The 15495-nt window shown below is 45.3% G+C and overlaps 1 long non-coding RNA gene across 4 annotated transcripts in view; it reads left to right on the plus strand.

The window, feature by feature from the left end:
• Positions 1–15495, plus strand: part of LOC148639201 (uncharacterized) — a 62651-nt gene that overhangs the window by 40800 nt on the left and 6356 nt on the right. For all 4 annotated transcript variants that reach the window (XR_015930770.1, XR_015930767.1, XR_015930766.1 and 1 more), the window contains one exon: positions 3672–5352. This is a non-coding gene — a long non-coding RNA (uncharacterized LOC148639201). The remainder of the gene's footprint in view (positions 1–3671; positions 5353–15495) is intronic.

Below are 15495 nucleotides of genomic sequence, written 5' to 3' on the forward strand. Positions count from 1 at the left end.
AAGGTAGAACGAGGGCGTAGCATCTCTCCATCAGGGGTGGTTTGGTAGGATAGACGCCCTCTAAACTGGGGCAAGGGCCCGGGTCAGCTGGTTTAGATACTGGCTGTGGTGTAGGAGGGGTAAAGTCGACATAGGAACACATTGTGGAGTTAACCAGTGATACGGTGATATGGGTCAAACAAAGCAGATGTGTACAGTGAGGGCAAATAGGGTCGATGGAGTACTGACTGTGAGCTGGGGGGGGGGATTGAGGAAAAAAAGGGCTGAGAAATGAGAAAAGACTCCTAGAAAAGAGCATGTTAAACCCAAGTGAATAGTCCAAGATCTTACAAATAAAAACGTCCCACTAAAGGATTGCAGGAGTCCTGGAGAACCATCAAGGGAAGCAGTGTGTTGTTTTAAGCTTCGCTGATCTTTCGTAGAGGACTGGGCGTGTGCTTTTTCAGACAAGGCAAAGAGCGTTTGGGATGAGATAGAAAATAATATTTTTTCTCCGTTTTGTGTCACTGATGGCATGGCACATTTCCAGCACTTCTTTTTTGTTTTGGCTCCACCTTTACAAATATCTAAGAGGAGCCCCAAGAAGAAGAGTATTTTTGTGTTGGCCCTTTCCGATGGGGAGAACTAAAGACAGTTTCCTTTGCTGCCAGCAGCTCTTTTAATTGAGATGAATGAGCGCACATCTTGTCCTTTTATTGCAGTAGCTGTACTGTACTTGCGTAAAGGCAGGTCCTGCTATTCTCCAACCACCTTGGAACAGAACAGATCATGCAATCACATATATATATATATAAAATGCCTTCTCTGGCCATGCTGCCTTTGTTAGCCATGTTTTAATGAAAGACAATATAGTGCCTAACATTTGTCCAGCTGTTGTTGTGTTTCATTTGTCTTAGATTTGTTCTGATCTTTATATCTATACTTGTCACAGTGCTGGCCTGAGGTGTGCTCAGTAGTTTAGGATTACAGTGGTGGCGTGCAGTGCGTTTAGTAGTTCAGTGGATAGAGTGTGGGGTTGCAGTGTGCTTGGTAGTTCAGTTTTTAGGGCTCTGGGCCGCAGTGTGTTCAGTAACTCAGCGTTAGAGAACAGAGCTGCTGTGTGATCAGTAGCTCAGTGTTAAAGTGCAGGGCTGCAGTTTTCAGTAGCTCAGTGGTTAGGCTGCTGGCCTACAGTGTGCTCAGTAGCTGGACTGGGGAGTGGAAGCAGGCTTAATGAAATACTATGGCTGTGTCCTTAGTATCGAAAGGTGTGACATTGTTGCTGTTATGAGTCATATGGGTAACAGGATTTACAAAAATGTAGGCAACTAATTCCTTATAACCTGCCAGTTATTACATATCAGTGGGATCATTAAAATTTTTTTTAAACTGACCATTCACCCCCAGATGTTTCCTGACCTGTTTTATTTTTCTATCCTGCCTGTTACCACACGAGCGCCTGTGGTGAGCTCTGCAATGCTGCGAATTAATTTTCGTGTGTAAGCCTGGTGCGTAAAGATCTCTGAATGGTATATCTGTTCCCCCTTTCCCTGAAAGCGGAACTCCAATCCTTAGCCCTTCCTCATGATGCGATGCCCGGAGAGATGGTATCTATCTCCCCCCGTTCTGCTCCTCCTCTCCTCTGGGCACATCCCCAACCCCCCCCCCTGCACCTCCTTCTCCTCTCCTCGCCCTTGGTCCCAGCATCTTCGCTGTGCTCAGTGTGATGTTCTTGTTGGGGGTGGGGGGGGTTTGAGGAGGAGAGGAATCTGTCTCGCGGTAGTTTAGCGTGAGCGCTGCCAGATCTCATACCCAGCCACTGCAGCAGGCAGGCAGGCAGGCAGGCAGCGAGCGGGGGGCTGTACACACCAGCGCCTGCACACTGCGAAGGAAAACGAAAATGGGCGAAACTGAGGACCACCTCATCCACCCCACAAAAACGCCGTAGCCCCCCAGCATCCCACCCCCAACAAACCCCCTTCCTCCCCACTTCTCCGCTCCATGCATGGCCACCTCAATAATATTTATAGTGCGATCTGTTTCTCTCGCTCTCTTTCTCTCTCTCCCTTTTTTTGTGTGTGTGCGTGTCTATTTCTCCTTTCGAGAGCGCACAAGTCCAATGCCATGGGGCTGTCCCCCCGCCCTCCCGTCAGGAGCTGACAGATCGACAGCCACACTGTTCTCTCCGTCTCTGCCCTGCGCCTCCCCAGCCCCTGCTCACCCAGGCTTCCAAGCCAAACACAATGCAGCCCCTTTCTCCCGAGGTGGGGGAGAATACGGCCCTGAGCTAACAATATCACCAAGGCTGTCTGAATGACAGGGAGTCCCATTGTGTCGTGCTGGGGGGGTTAACACCCATGTCTGGGCCCAGTGAATGGTATTATTGTGTCTGAGACACCCTCCTCTCCCCTCAGGCCCCACGGTCCCTCTCAGCCCCAGCGTAGTCCCCTTCCTCTGCTATCTTTACACAAATCAACAGTGGCTTTTCACAGACTCCCACTTCTCAAAACTTTATTTCTTTATTTCCCCTGACTCGGGGGGCTCCTGCGCATTTGTTCTCCTTTTCATTTTTTTTTGTGGAAGGGTTGGGTGGGATATTTGGGGTTGTGGGATGAGTGCATGTGTGTGAATTGGGGGGAGGGGGGTTGTATTTTCATAGAGCAAAGGCACAATAAGCTTGTGAGTGCGTAAAGGAATGTACCCCGGGGCCATTAACATAATAACAGGGTGCTGAAAGTGTTTGAATAATTTTAGATAATTCAAGAATATAAAAGAAAGGGTATTTGAGGTTTCCTTGTGGAATTTTTGCACCCATCATTTTTTGAACTGAAGTTTTTTTTTTTTACTGTAGGCCAGCGCCAAAGGTCTTTGCATTGTCCGTTAAATGCGGATAACTGGAGCAAATCTCAAAGCCTGCTGAAGAAGGGCTGTAAACGCAAAAACAAACTGGGCAGCATAGCTCATTCTGGCAAAGTGGGTCCCTGTCACAGCCGTGGTCACGACATTCAGGCCTGCGGTACCTTAGTCCGCATCGTTTCTGCAGGAAGCCATGCCTCTGCCTTAAGACTGAAGGCAAAAATGTCACAGTGTCATGAAGAAGCTGCGTGGAAGTGCATTAAAAACCGGGAACATGAGGCACGTCTTTGACCAAGGGGTTGTGGCAGCATGCCTAGCCATGTTGTCGACCTGCATACCCCTGACTATGTTCGAGAAATGGCTTGGTGAGATCCCCGAAGGGGTTAGATGTTTCAAAGGTCACCTCCAGTTTGTAACTGTTCGGAAAATGCAAAAAATAAATGCTAAACGCTCATCAGTCTGAAGATTGTATTTCGTTCTTCCCTTTAGCTTTATTTTTAACGCACTTGTTATTGTTCATTATACTTTTCAAATCTGTGGCTTTTCTGTAAAAACATACCACAGGCAAAAAGAACACGGCATATTTGGCAGGCAAAGTCTGAGGCTTTGTGCATTAATTGAAAATTTATAGTGGCTGATACTGGGAAAAAAAACAACTCTGAAGCCCTATTAGACATTACAGAGTCTATCATCATTTTCAAGGTTAGACCATGCTCTCCTTTCTCTTATACATTGAATCTTTAGACATTCGGGCAGCGCCTGCGATGAGCAACCAGCAAAAGTTATGCTGAACTTCTTTTCTGATTTTTTTTTCCCCCCTCCTTGTTTGCATGCAGTGAGGAGGAGGAGGACGAAGCCAAGCTTCAGAGCTTCAGATGAACTCGGGAGCAGCGCACAGCTGTTTGTTGCCACAGGCGCCCTCTCCATCTCCCCGTCTCTGTGAGGATCCGGGGCCAGCCAGGAAGCGGCGGAGTGGGCAGCCGAGGCAGGCTACCGTACCCAGTGGCGTCCCGCCTCTACAAGCAGGCAGCAACCGCGGGAGAAATCAATACGGAGGAGGGCGGCTGGGGGTCGCTCCACACAGCCCCTGGGCAGAGAGCCCAGGGAGTCCTCCGCACATCTCCCTGGCTCTCTCCGGCTCTCGGAGTGCTTGGGCTGGAGCCGTGGCAGCTGCATCAGGCGGGGGCTCAACCCTGAACCGCTGTGCGCGTGTGTCTGCGTTGATATATGTGTGTGTGTGTGGTTTTGCCGAAGGGCCTTTACTCTCCAAGACCACTTGCTAAAAGTTTGCCAGAAACAAAGAAGAAAACCAAAGGTCTTTTTTTTTTTTTCCTTATCACATCTTCCGAGCTCTCCTTGGACTGAATCATCCAGAATTCATTGGAGAGGCTTCTGTAATGCAGCACTGAAGTAACAGTGTTTTTAGCTTCAGTGATACGCTGAGCCTGACCTGTAACTGAAGAACGTGCCTGAAGACTCTCTGGAACGTTGTCTTCCACTGTTTTTCACCCCCCAGACTTTCACCTAATTCTCCCTAAAAGGCTTCTGTGTACCTCGGAGGCCTAAAAGCCATGTGCCTGAAAAGAAACAGGGATTTTCCAAATGGAAATGCAGGCATTAACAAGTTTCTGAATAAGGCAGGGAAACATCCATATGCAGTAAGTGTGATGGGGGTTTTATTCCCCCCTTTTTTCAAGAGCAATATGTGTAAAATTCACAGGATGTGGCATTTCCAGAGCAGTGAGGCGCAAAGCAGAGAATGTTGGTCTCTAGGCCCTGATGTACTCCTGTGCTCCACCCTTCCAGCTCTGAGACATGGCATCTCCCGAAAATCGCATGGATCCTGCAGAGTTTAACAGTAAGCATTGATGATCACACTTCCTGGCTTCTGTAAAAGTACACAGAGACTCATTGCACTTTGGAATCTGATCTGGCCCTGTCACTTGAGACTACTCAGAATAAACGAGGTGCCAATGCACATCACTTCCAGCTTTCCTAAACTTCCCAGGTCTCTGTTAACTCCAGGATATCACAGGCTGAAGTCTGGGGGAAGTCAGTTTGCTGCTGTGTAGTCAGTCTCAGCAGGAGCAAGTGCAGTCAGTGCCAAAAAGCTCAGGGGAAGTAAAAACTGTGCTTGAACTGTGCATCTTGCTCCAAAAAGACTAAAAAAAAACTCATCTGACTGGTGCAGGCACAGCGTGGACCTTTCCTTTCTTTTCCTTATGAGATCTGTGGTCCCTTGAGCCACCTTCATCTCAAGACTTTACAGACAGTGCAGGAAAAAAATCCAAGTGTGGAAGGAAATTCACGGTCCATCAAAACTTAATCTAAACCAATCAAACTTCAGGACGGGTGGAGTGCAGGTCTGGGCTCCATGATCCAGTATTGGTCTCTGTAGGCCACCTGGGAAAAGCATCTTGGCCAGTGTGTCCCAAGAGCGCCTGCCCCGTGACAGCAGCAGACTTCTTCCTGGAAGGGGTGGATAGAACCCTAATTTCAAGGCGCAGCTCACGACCGGTAAGTTGTGATTTTGCTCCTTCACTGATACTCATCTCAGCTGTATCTAGTCCTGGACCACAGCACTCCAGCTTCTTCAGGTTATCATTATATCTGAGCTCTTCCTTGCTTTCATGATCCCTATCCTGAGTTAGGAAATTGACTATGTAAAATCCCTTACCTTAAAAGGTGATCACTGGAAATGTTCAAGACATCAATAATAATTGATAAGCAACTGTCAGAGCCACTAGATCACTTTGAGGGCTAAAAGAAAAGGTCAAATAGGACCATTGGATCAATGAGCTATCTTTTTCTAAGTCAGAAGTTCTGAATAGCCTCATTTTATTTGCAGCTTTTCTTATTTTCTTTTGATTTCGTTTGAAATTTTAAGATATGTAGGATGCCTTTAAAATCACAAGTGTAATTAACAGGTGTAATCCACGTTATGAGGGATTTCATTAAATACTTTCATTCATTTAAATGAGACAATGCTTTCATGAAGGAGAGGTAGACAGTCCTGTTGTGTAGCAGCCTCTGGGCAGCTGTAGTTGAGTTAGGTTTGTACTTGTATTTTAATTAGTGTCTGATTAACACCTGTCAAGTGGTTATTTTTAAAAAGCAATATACACATTCACTTAACAGTTTTCAAGGGGGGTTTGAATTAAATTTAAAAAAATCAATTTGGCCTCGTTGGATCACCAATGATCACTGAGCGCCCCTGGAGTAAGTGGCTCGGTCTTCCCCAGTCATCCCAAATCCGTTACTGCCATCTCGCCATGAGAGGGATTCACTAAGTTCCTAAAAGAATCGCAGTGTTCTGGAAGCAAAAAGAGAAGATGTGTAAGGTTAGATGTAACACAAAAAAAAGACATTCCCTTTGCTCTCCAAAGAGAAAACTCCTGCCACTGTGTTTTACTTTCGCTTGCAAAGTGTTGAAGCAGGTGTCCCCCTCCGGGCTGGAATATGACGGCAGGGTGGACCATGGGGGATGGAAAGCTGGCATCGCAGAGAGTGGCGCTTCACAAAATGGCCGCCCCTTGCAGCCGGCTCTCTGGGAGCCCAAGATGGCGTCTGCTCTGCATTCGCCAGCTGCGGAACTGTGAACGATATGCAAATCGCGGTTAATTACATTTGCATGCACTTGATTTAATTAACTCTCATGGCTCCGTCTGTGGCGCTAATAGCCTTGGCCACTCAACAGACACATATAGAATGGCGTCTATATATATGGCTCATTTTTGAGGTTCAAATCTGGGGGCGTTGCAGTAGTAGTCAAGAAATCTCCTTTCTCTCTCTATCCTTGAGATTTTTTAAAAAAATGAATAATACACAAAATTGCAGGGTTGCATGGGTGTTCAGTGGTAGAGTCCCACATGCTCTGCGCCATACAGGCGGTGTAATTATTTCTCAGTTCCTTTCTTGCTTTTGGGGACAGAAGAGAGTAATGTTACCCACTACTCTGCCTACGTCCCTACTAAGCCTCTGGACTCCTGGCTGACAGGTTGTGGGTTCAAGTCCCTGCTGCAAAGGCTGCTCTTATGCTTAGAGGGAGGTAATTTACACCAGTTGCTCCAGTCCACCCAGCAATAAAGGGGGACCAGGATTGCTGAGGGGTCATCACTGCAATGGACTGGTGTCCCATCCAGGGAGGAATCATACGGTCATTGATCAGCTTAGCACTGCAGAAGCCATGAGCTGCACCCCGATGAGCCTCCGTGCTCCGTTATGGACTTCACTTTTGCTACCTTTCTGTTTTCGTCTTTTCATTATTCTGCTCCTTTCTGCATTTGTTCTGAGTAAATCGGTATAGATTCTGTGCACAAAGCAGGAGACCACAGTGTGGACATAAGGGATCGTATCACTTTGAAGATCATCAAGACAATCATGGAGAAGTTTAGCAGTTACCATGCTAACCCATGGGATGTACAGTCTTCAGTGCTCACTGTCCTTCTTGTCCACTCTGTTTCAGTTTTATTTTCATGTTATTTTCGGATTTACTTTAGTATCAGCTGTCTGTTTAACCCAGAATAATGACGTCCCTGCTACAGTGTTTCTTGGCACCCCTGAGCTGATTGTCAGTGACACGACACAAGTTTAGCTGATAAACAGTTTAACTGGCCAGACCACGTAGCAAACCACCCTGTTAATGGTTTGTCTCCTTGTGTGTTTTTAAGAAAACTCTAGGGATGTCAGATAAATCTTTCATTTATTTCAGCATGAGCTTTCTTCGGAATTTGTCAGCTCTTATAAAAGTAAGGATTGTGTCGTGAAACTTAAAGCACCTTCATGTCAAGAGTACTCTGTCCATGGTTTGACTGCCCCACTTCATCTTTTGCTGTTGTGATAGTTAAACACACTCTCTTCATTTATTTTCTACTTTGGGTTAGGTTCAGCTGTATAATACACATATTTTTATACATCTGTTTGAAATGACACCCTCTAACATAAACAGTGGCTGAGCTGATGTATTAAATCATTAATATAGCCTGAAATGGACTATGGGGCTGTTTCAGTATCCCAAAGATCAGTAGAGTTGCCTGTGGACACTAAAGTAGTGTTTTAAGGTGAAACATGGCTGCCATTTCTTATCAGCTATCACATCCCAAAACAGCCAGGAAGGGGTCTCCTTCACTAGGAAACAGGACAAATTTGGGTCTAATAAATTACAGATTCTCAGACTGTTGTGTAGTGTTCTTTGCTCTTTCTTAAACAAATTATTTTGATTGATTTCATACATATAAGCAACAGTGTTGTTTTTGAAACTGTTGCTGAGAATCTGTGCATCTGTTGAGTGTATATTACAGAAATTTGCTGTACTATGACACCATCTAAAAGGTTCATATTTTGTATGTATAAGACATTGGCCATACATTTGGAAATCAGTAGTAAGAGACAATAGATCCATTTGGGGATATCTAGCCAGACAGTAAACGGTAAAACAATGTAATCTCTTTTTAGCTAACCCTATGATTGTCACAAAAATCTCTGCATGTTGTTAATTGCTTGCTCAGACAGAGGACCTTACAGTAAACATGGGGCTGTTGAGTTTACCTTCGCCAAGTCATTCCCAATGTTGTGCTGTAAAGCTACTTTTCTTATTTTGCTCAGGTGGTGATACAAAAGAACATAAATTTAAAGTCGCTTTATAAAAATCTTTGAATGCAAGTGGTGCAGGTCTGAGTCAAGGAGAAAGTGTGGCGTGTATTTTGCTCATGACAGTTGCAAAAAAACGAAAAGCAAACACACTTTGAGTTGCGCCGCTTCCTCCTTCGTCATATTTGCACGCAGCTCGTTATGCATGCTGCTCCCTTAATTGGCATGAAGCTAAACCCAGAAGAGCGGCTGGCAATGAAAGAGGCCATTTGTTTTCCAACCTAACGACCGGATTCGGCCACGCTCGCCAGTGAACTAGACGGCATCCAGTGCGTTCAAAATGGCGGCCACGTTTTTCGAGTAAGGGGGGTCTCGGCGAGGAGGGGGTTCGGGGAGAGACTGTCTGGGATGGCGTGCAGATAGAAGCGAAAATGGCAAGAAGAATGGGAACACACCGCGCGTGTGCGTGTGTGAGCCAGCGTCTGTGTGTGTGTCTGCTTGCATTTTCAATTTGCATATTCAGAACAGCTGGGGAGCCCATATGTTTTAAGATGCGCCAGACTAAATTGAGCCCAGCCACCACGACTCCCCCCCTCTTTTCTCCTCCGTTTGCTGCCCCACATTTAACGCTTTAGGTTTGGCATGAACCCACGTAGATGCATCTTCACACACACTGGGAGATACAAAAAGAAAGAGGGGGGGAAAAAAAGCTTTTATGGTAATCATTACTGGAGCCATGTGTGTAAGTATACCACAGCAATTATGCAAAATTCTGAGCAAAGAGAAGAAGGAGGTATGGTACTGTAAATCCTGTTAAAGGTGGAGCAAGCTGGCGCATGAGGAAGAGAGAGAAAAGTGGAGATTGTGGTTTACCCCTTAGGTGCCAGAGATAAGGAGCCCCTCCATCAGTACTGGAAGAGGAAGCTTTATTGTACCTTTAGAGACACCTTAAAGGCCTCCGACAGAAAAGCCACTCTGCATTAATTGCATCTTTGTGAAAGTCTGTGTCTACATCAGTTATTCTGAATGATTTTGAAACAACAACAACAAAAAAAAAACACTGGGAAGAAGTAAGCTATCAATTTTCCAGTAGCACCTAAGCATGTATTGATATTTAGGACAGTTTGAAGGCAGGTATGATTCAGCAAAATAAACTGAAAATAAAATGTTCAGGTCCCAAACTTCCTAAAAAATATAGATTCATATTAGAAGTCACAGATCATTAAAAGCCATAAAAATAGGAAAAGAAACTGATATCTGAATCTTGTAATAGATTAATATTTTTCTAGGAAGAAAAATGTTTTCCTGGCCTTGCACTCGTAAACATGAGAATAGATTTTAGATTGAAATGGGACCCTTTAAAGCAGATTAATGGACACATGGCAGGGTATTATTTTAAGTGTTCTTTGTGCATTTACATTTTTACCGTTGCTTTGTTACCGAATGAGGAGGGCGATGTGCTTCCATGTCAAATCGGGTATTTTAAAAATCATAGGCAGTGGTGTCATTGATGAGTGCACACGTACAGAAAACAGTCTGCGGCAATTTCCAAAGCATCAGAGTAAAAGCCAGCTTCGATTCCAAGAATAATACGACAAAGTTCTTTCACTTCTCTCAGATTCAGACTTCGTACAGCATCTTCCAGAAGGCTGGCAGATTGTGCTGTGTAATGGAAAGTACTGGCGGTTATTCATTTAGTCCCTAAACACTCAATTTTAGCGTTTCTCTTTGGTGTTTCATTGCCTGGAACCTCCTTGAGGTGTATGTATGGACCAGAATGCAATGCATCCTTTTTTTGTGTTCCCCTTAAATGAAAATGCAGCCCATGGATGAGCACCAAAATAACTAATGGTTTGCATTAGGGCCTGTTGTGAGACAGACATGTAGAACATTTTTCTTTTTTCTGCTGGGGAGGAAAAACCAAAACTAGCTGCTCTTATCTGCATCTGTGGTTAAAACGGAACAACAGTTTACTCACTGAGAACCAGTTTGTAATCGGCAGTCCTTAGTTTCGATGTTGACGTTTTTGATGTCGAGCTTTTTGATGTAAGGCAAACTATAGCTGAAACGTTCATGTTTAGCAAACACTGTGTGGGTTTCACATTTTTAAATACCAGTTCCGAAAAGGTAACAGAAAAGACTTCTATCCCAAGTTAACCAGTGGATTTCTATGTCTTCAGAAGAGATTTTTTTGTTGTTGTTGTTTATGGGTTACAGTATTTCATATTTCATCCTTCCAGTAACGGGAACATTACCAAAAATAAGAAGTGCTTAACTTATTAATACAGCTTCACTGGGACTGGAATTCATTCATGGGAGAGTGGACTTGAATCACAGACTCCTGCTGTGTCTTGCTCCAATATTAAAGAATGAAGTGAAAGGAAACATATTAATACACAACATACATGATCAGAAGAGAACCGTCTAGATCTTCAGCTCTTGCTAAATATACTCCAAAAGGCCTGACTCCTGAAACAGATACGTTAGACCGTAACACTGGAGAGGGGGTGACAGGCTTTTAATTTCTTCCTTAATGTTACAGCAGGTGTTTTTTTAGAATTTCTGCTGAAATCTTTCAACCTCCACAAAAAGTAATATAGTGCAGAGAAATGTCATCACTTTTTGGCAAAGAGAACAATTGCAAATTGAATATTTGACATGGAGCCAGAAAGTAAAGGCCCTGAGAAGATCATATGCTAAACAGAAACATTCAGGCATTTTATAGTGGTTTGGAAATTTTAAAGAATCAAAATTTAGGAGTCTGCAATACCAGAAAAAGAGTATAGAAAGAGTAAACAGAGTATTTTAGCAGTGCACCTAAAAAATGCACATTATAAATTAGTGTACAATATGAAAATTATTTATCCACCCATTCACTTGCATAATATACTCTCATAATATACAGCTTTATTTTTAACATTATAAAGTCACAGGTGACTGTAAAAATAAATTACATCTGAATAAATTGTGTTTGTCTGGTGGAGAACATGGAGCAGAGAGCTCTGGGCAGAAGTCTGCAGTCAGCGAACTGGGGTTTTTAATGAAGAGGTGAGCAGGATGGCAGGAGCCCAGCAACCCCAGGACAGTGCCTCATCGCACGCGGGCCCCCTGTCCCTTTCATCGTGAGGCGCAGAGAGAAAGACAGACAGAACGAGGGACAGGGGGACAAAGCAGAGCTGTGCACAGCGCACAGTGCAACCCACCAGCCGGCCACTCGCGTGATGGCGCTGCTAAACTCCGAGGGAGGGAGAAACCCACATTTCAAAGAATAAAAAGAGGAGAACATGCAAAATAAAAGCAAAAAAAAAACAAACAGATGGGAGTACAAGGCATGGCCAAGGCAGAAAAGGGCAGTGGAGGGTCCTTTCAGTTCAACACCCTCAAATCTCAAAGGGAAGGGGCAGGTTTGGCAGCACGGGCAGAGTCCAGTAAATGGAGTGCCAGCAGCAGTACACAACGCGCTACATAAATATTATATTCTGCCGGAGAGACGCGCTGGAATTCAGGGAGGTGGCAGCCAAGCGTGGGAACAAGCGCAAAGTGTGTACAATCCCGTCAGGCGCTGGCTAGACAGCCCAGCTGCGCTGAATGCCTCCGCAGCAGGTGAAGAAGGACCCCGGAGGTCAAGGTCAAAGAGGGGCCTCATCTGTTATGCGGCTCTGGCTGTCTGGGCCCAGACAGCAATGTGTTTGGTTATTTAATAAGGCAGCCCGGCCTTCGTTTGCATACATGACAACCTCAGGCCATTCTGGGAAAACGCCAGACAGGCTTGAGGATAAGGGGATATTGCCATCATCATTCACCACTCCCTAGCCAAGCCACCGCCACCCCCCCCACACACACTACAAATTTGCTGTCTGTGTCTTCCCCTCTCCGCTTTCTGGATTATGACATCGCTGCCTGGTCACAGCACCCCCACCTCCCACTGTCTCTCCAAGGTGCAAATCCGTTACACTCTTCCATGCGTTTGTGCATACTTTTATAACCTCCCTCCCTCGGGACCACCCGTTTACTCCCTAAGCTTCTCATTTGGCCTTTTTTTTTCCTAAGCTGCCTAGGTGGGACCTCTTTTAAAAAGCTCATTCGCCACTATTAAAAGCAAACAAGGGTATGCAGTTGGCTCTGCTTACCCTTCACGGGCCCATTTTCATTTTAGACAATGTCAAAACCTCCACAGAGACAAAAAAGTCCTGTGTTACAAATCTCCTGGTGCAGATCATAAGGTCACAGGGGGTGTGTGAGCTGGTCTGTAGGCTGGCTTAATATGCAATATGATAGAAACAAAAGTTTGAGAAATCAGCTTGTGCTGTGTGAGAATAGGGCATTTAGAGATGATTGTCCATAAACCAGCCATGTTTTGTTACTGGTGCAGCGGGTTATTGGGAGCCTCGCTGTGGCTCAGCACTGCGACTGCAGGTGACAAGAAACCCTAGATTGTGCCTTGTGTGCGGAGGAGCAGTTTGTGAAATGGCAGGTGTGGATGGTGTCGCTGGCTGTCACAGGAGGACCGTCTGATCTCCCAGTGACAAAGAGGCAAATCTTGCAACAAGTAAAGAGACGCGGTCCAAGGTTGCAGGCAGGCAGAGCTGCCTAACTGGGTAGGAAAATTCCCCTCCAGGGCTAGGATTTCTGAAGGAGCCACACGCTGATGAACAGCACAACACAAACCAGCACGACCCAAAGTCGAGCAGTGCTTTGGTGCAACTCTGAGCCACAGTTCCTTTTCCCAGCGTTCGCGGTGTGAAGCCCAGCAGATCCAAAAGCCAGAAGAGAGATCGTTGGAAACTTTGGACGGCATCTAGAAGCGCATTCACCGTTGACCTGGAGCAACACGGATTGTACTGTAGGATGGGGTCAGTGACTGTCGCTGAAGTTCAGCAGAGGCTGGCCGGGTCTGACCCCTTGATCCGCTTTGTAAAACAAATAGGTTGCATTCACTGGCCCTAGATCATATAGGTCCAGGCTGCACTTAGGAAGCAAGGTACCTCCTCGACCCTCTGCCTCAGCAGCAGGTTAGGAAGACAGCGGGAATGTTTTTGAATATGCTTTATTACAAAAGCTAAATGCAGCACAAGGTCATGAATTAGCAGCTCAAACTCTGCGTAGGGATAGAAAACAACATTATGGGAATGAACTATTACAATACTATGTGTACCTGCATGCACGAAGGAAGAATACTTCGGAGTCTTCTAATGATATTGGTATCCCTTTAAGAGGCGGGCCTTCAATGCTTGCGAGAGGGTTTTCGAAGAAAGGAAGAGAGTGAATGGATGCCGCGCACACCCTCCCACCCTCTGGTAGATTCCATTATTCACCCGTGTTTAAGCTTCATTAGTTCAGCTGAAAGAGACACCCTCCCCTTCTACCACCACCGCCTCAATAGACCTGTCTGACCCAGCGCTGTGCTGACTGAAGGAGCCCCTCTGGGCCCCGGGCCCTGGTGTCGCTCTTCAATCGGCTCAACTTGCACTGAAATACAGCTCAGTAACGGCACTCTCCTGCCCCCCCTCCCCATTCTCTCACCTACCTCTGCCACCCACCCACTGCTTAAATCCCTATCGCCGTGTCCACAAAGTGTCTGCTCAGCTGGGGTCAGTGCTCAATACCTTCTGGGGTTTAACCCCCTCTGTCCCGGTGCCACCGGCCGACACAGGCGCCCTGCTCTTTTCTTCCTTTGCTTCGCTGCTCCGAGTTGAGAATATCAGACTCGAAGGATCCGTCTTGATTTTCTCTTCATACACAGTCTGCATCAGCCCTCCCGTAATTGGTCTTATGTCACATTCTTTCCCCATTAAATATTTCAGTCTGCACTTTGTCCTGCAGACCTCCATTCTCCGCCTTCCTCTTTCACTGGGAATTATAGTCCGAGACGTTTGTACACCTGAACAGATGATTTCCTTTCCTTTCTGTTGTGAAACGGGATGGGATAAATCTGAGAGAGGCGCTTTTTGTTGTTTTTTGATGTATTTGACCCAATTGCGTGGTGACTAGGGACCTGACACTGTTACAAAATATGAAAATCGAGTCATTAGTCTGGAGCATGACTAAATAAGATCAAGGTCATTTTAGTGACTTAATTAGAGCTTGTTTGTAAGGACGAGGAATCTTGCATGTCATTCAGCAGCAATAAAAACTTCATGCACTCCAGTGAGGTTCCTCAAAAACCAGCAAGAGGAAAAGATAGCCCAGTTTAAGGACCAGGTAGCATTAAGGGCTTATTTGCCCTCTTGCTGGATGTCTGATACTTCTAGAAACACTGTGCCTGTGTTTAAAATGTGTAGTGTAAGCAGATTTCTTCTGATGTGTAAATTAATGTTCTAACCTCACATGCACAAACAGTACATGCAAAATAAAGGTTGCATACACTCTAATTTATACTTGTCATTTTAGTCTCACTTTAGAACAGCTAATCATCTGCTCTCATTTTGTTCTGTCCACAACGCACTTGGCTCTCAGCTCTTGTCTGTAACACATTGTCAAGCCAGGCACTTCATCAGAAAACTGATATATCTTTTTGTTTTGTCATTTTAGGCAAAGGAGGAAAACAAAATGCAACATAGACATAGGATCTAAATGTGTAATTCTGGTTTCTTATATGTAAGTGTAAACAAATTCATTCAGATGTTCTGACATTTTACTGTTCTGTCCATTTAGTGAGGTCCGGTTTCCCACTAGTTCTTACCAGTGTGGAACTTATATACAGAAAGTGATGCAGTTGGAGGATGTCTGTGGAAAGATCGTAACGAACTTCTGCGGTTCTGAGATTATCCCAAGAGTCTTCGCCTACGGTTCTCAGTGCAAAGGTTTTGTCTTTGTGTTAGGCTTGGCACATGGCTCTGCAATACACATTAGCTCTCCCACCCTCTTTTCCTGCTGGCCCACTGTCTCCACGGACCTCTACTGCTGGAGCTGCAGGATCTCTTCACCTTAATCCTCAGGCTCTTGCCCAGTTGGAAACACACATTACTGCATAAATCTGACAAGTTCCCTCACTATAGGAACTCCTGGAAGCCTAGAAGGAGAAAGGATTAAGATTTTAATTTTTATTTCATTTCCCGGTGGCGAAATGAA

The sequence above is a fragment of the Lepisosteus platostomus genome, chromosome 27 (assembly GCF_059453375.1).
Source record: "Lepisosteus platostomus isolate fLepPlt1 chromosome 27, fLepPlt1.hap1, whole genome shotgun sequence".
NCBI lineage: Eukaryota > Metazoa > Chordata > Actinopteri > Semionotiformes > Lepisosteidae > Lepisosteus > Lepisosteus platostomus.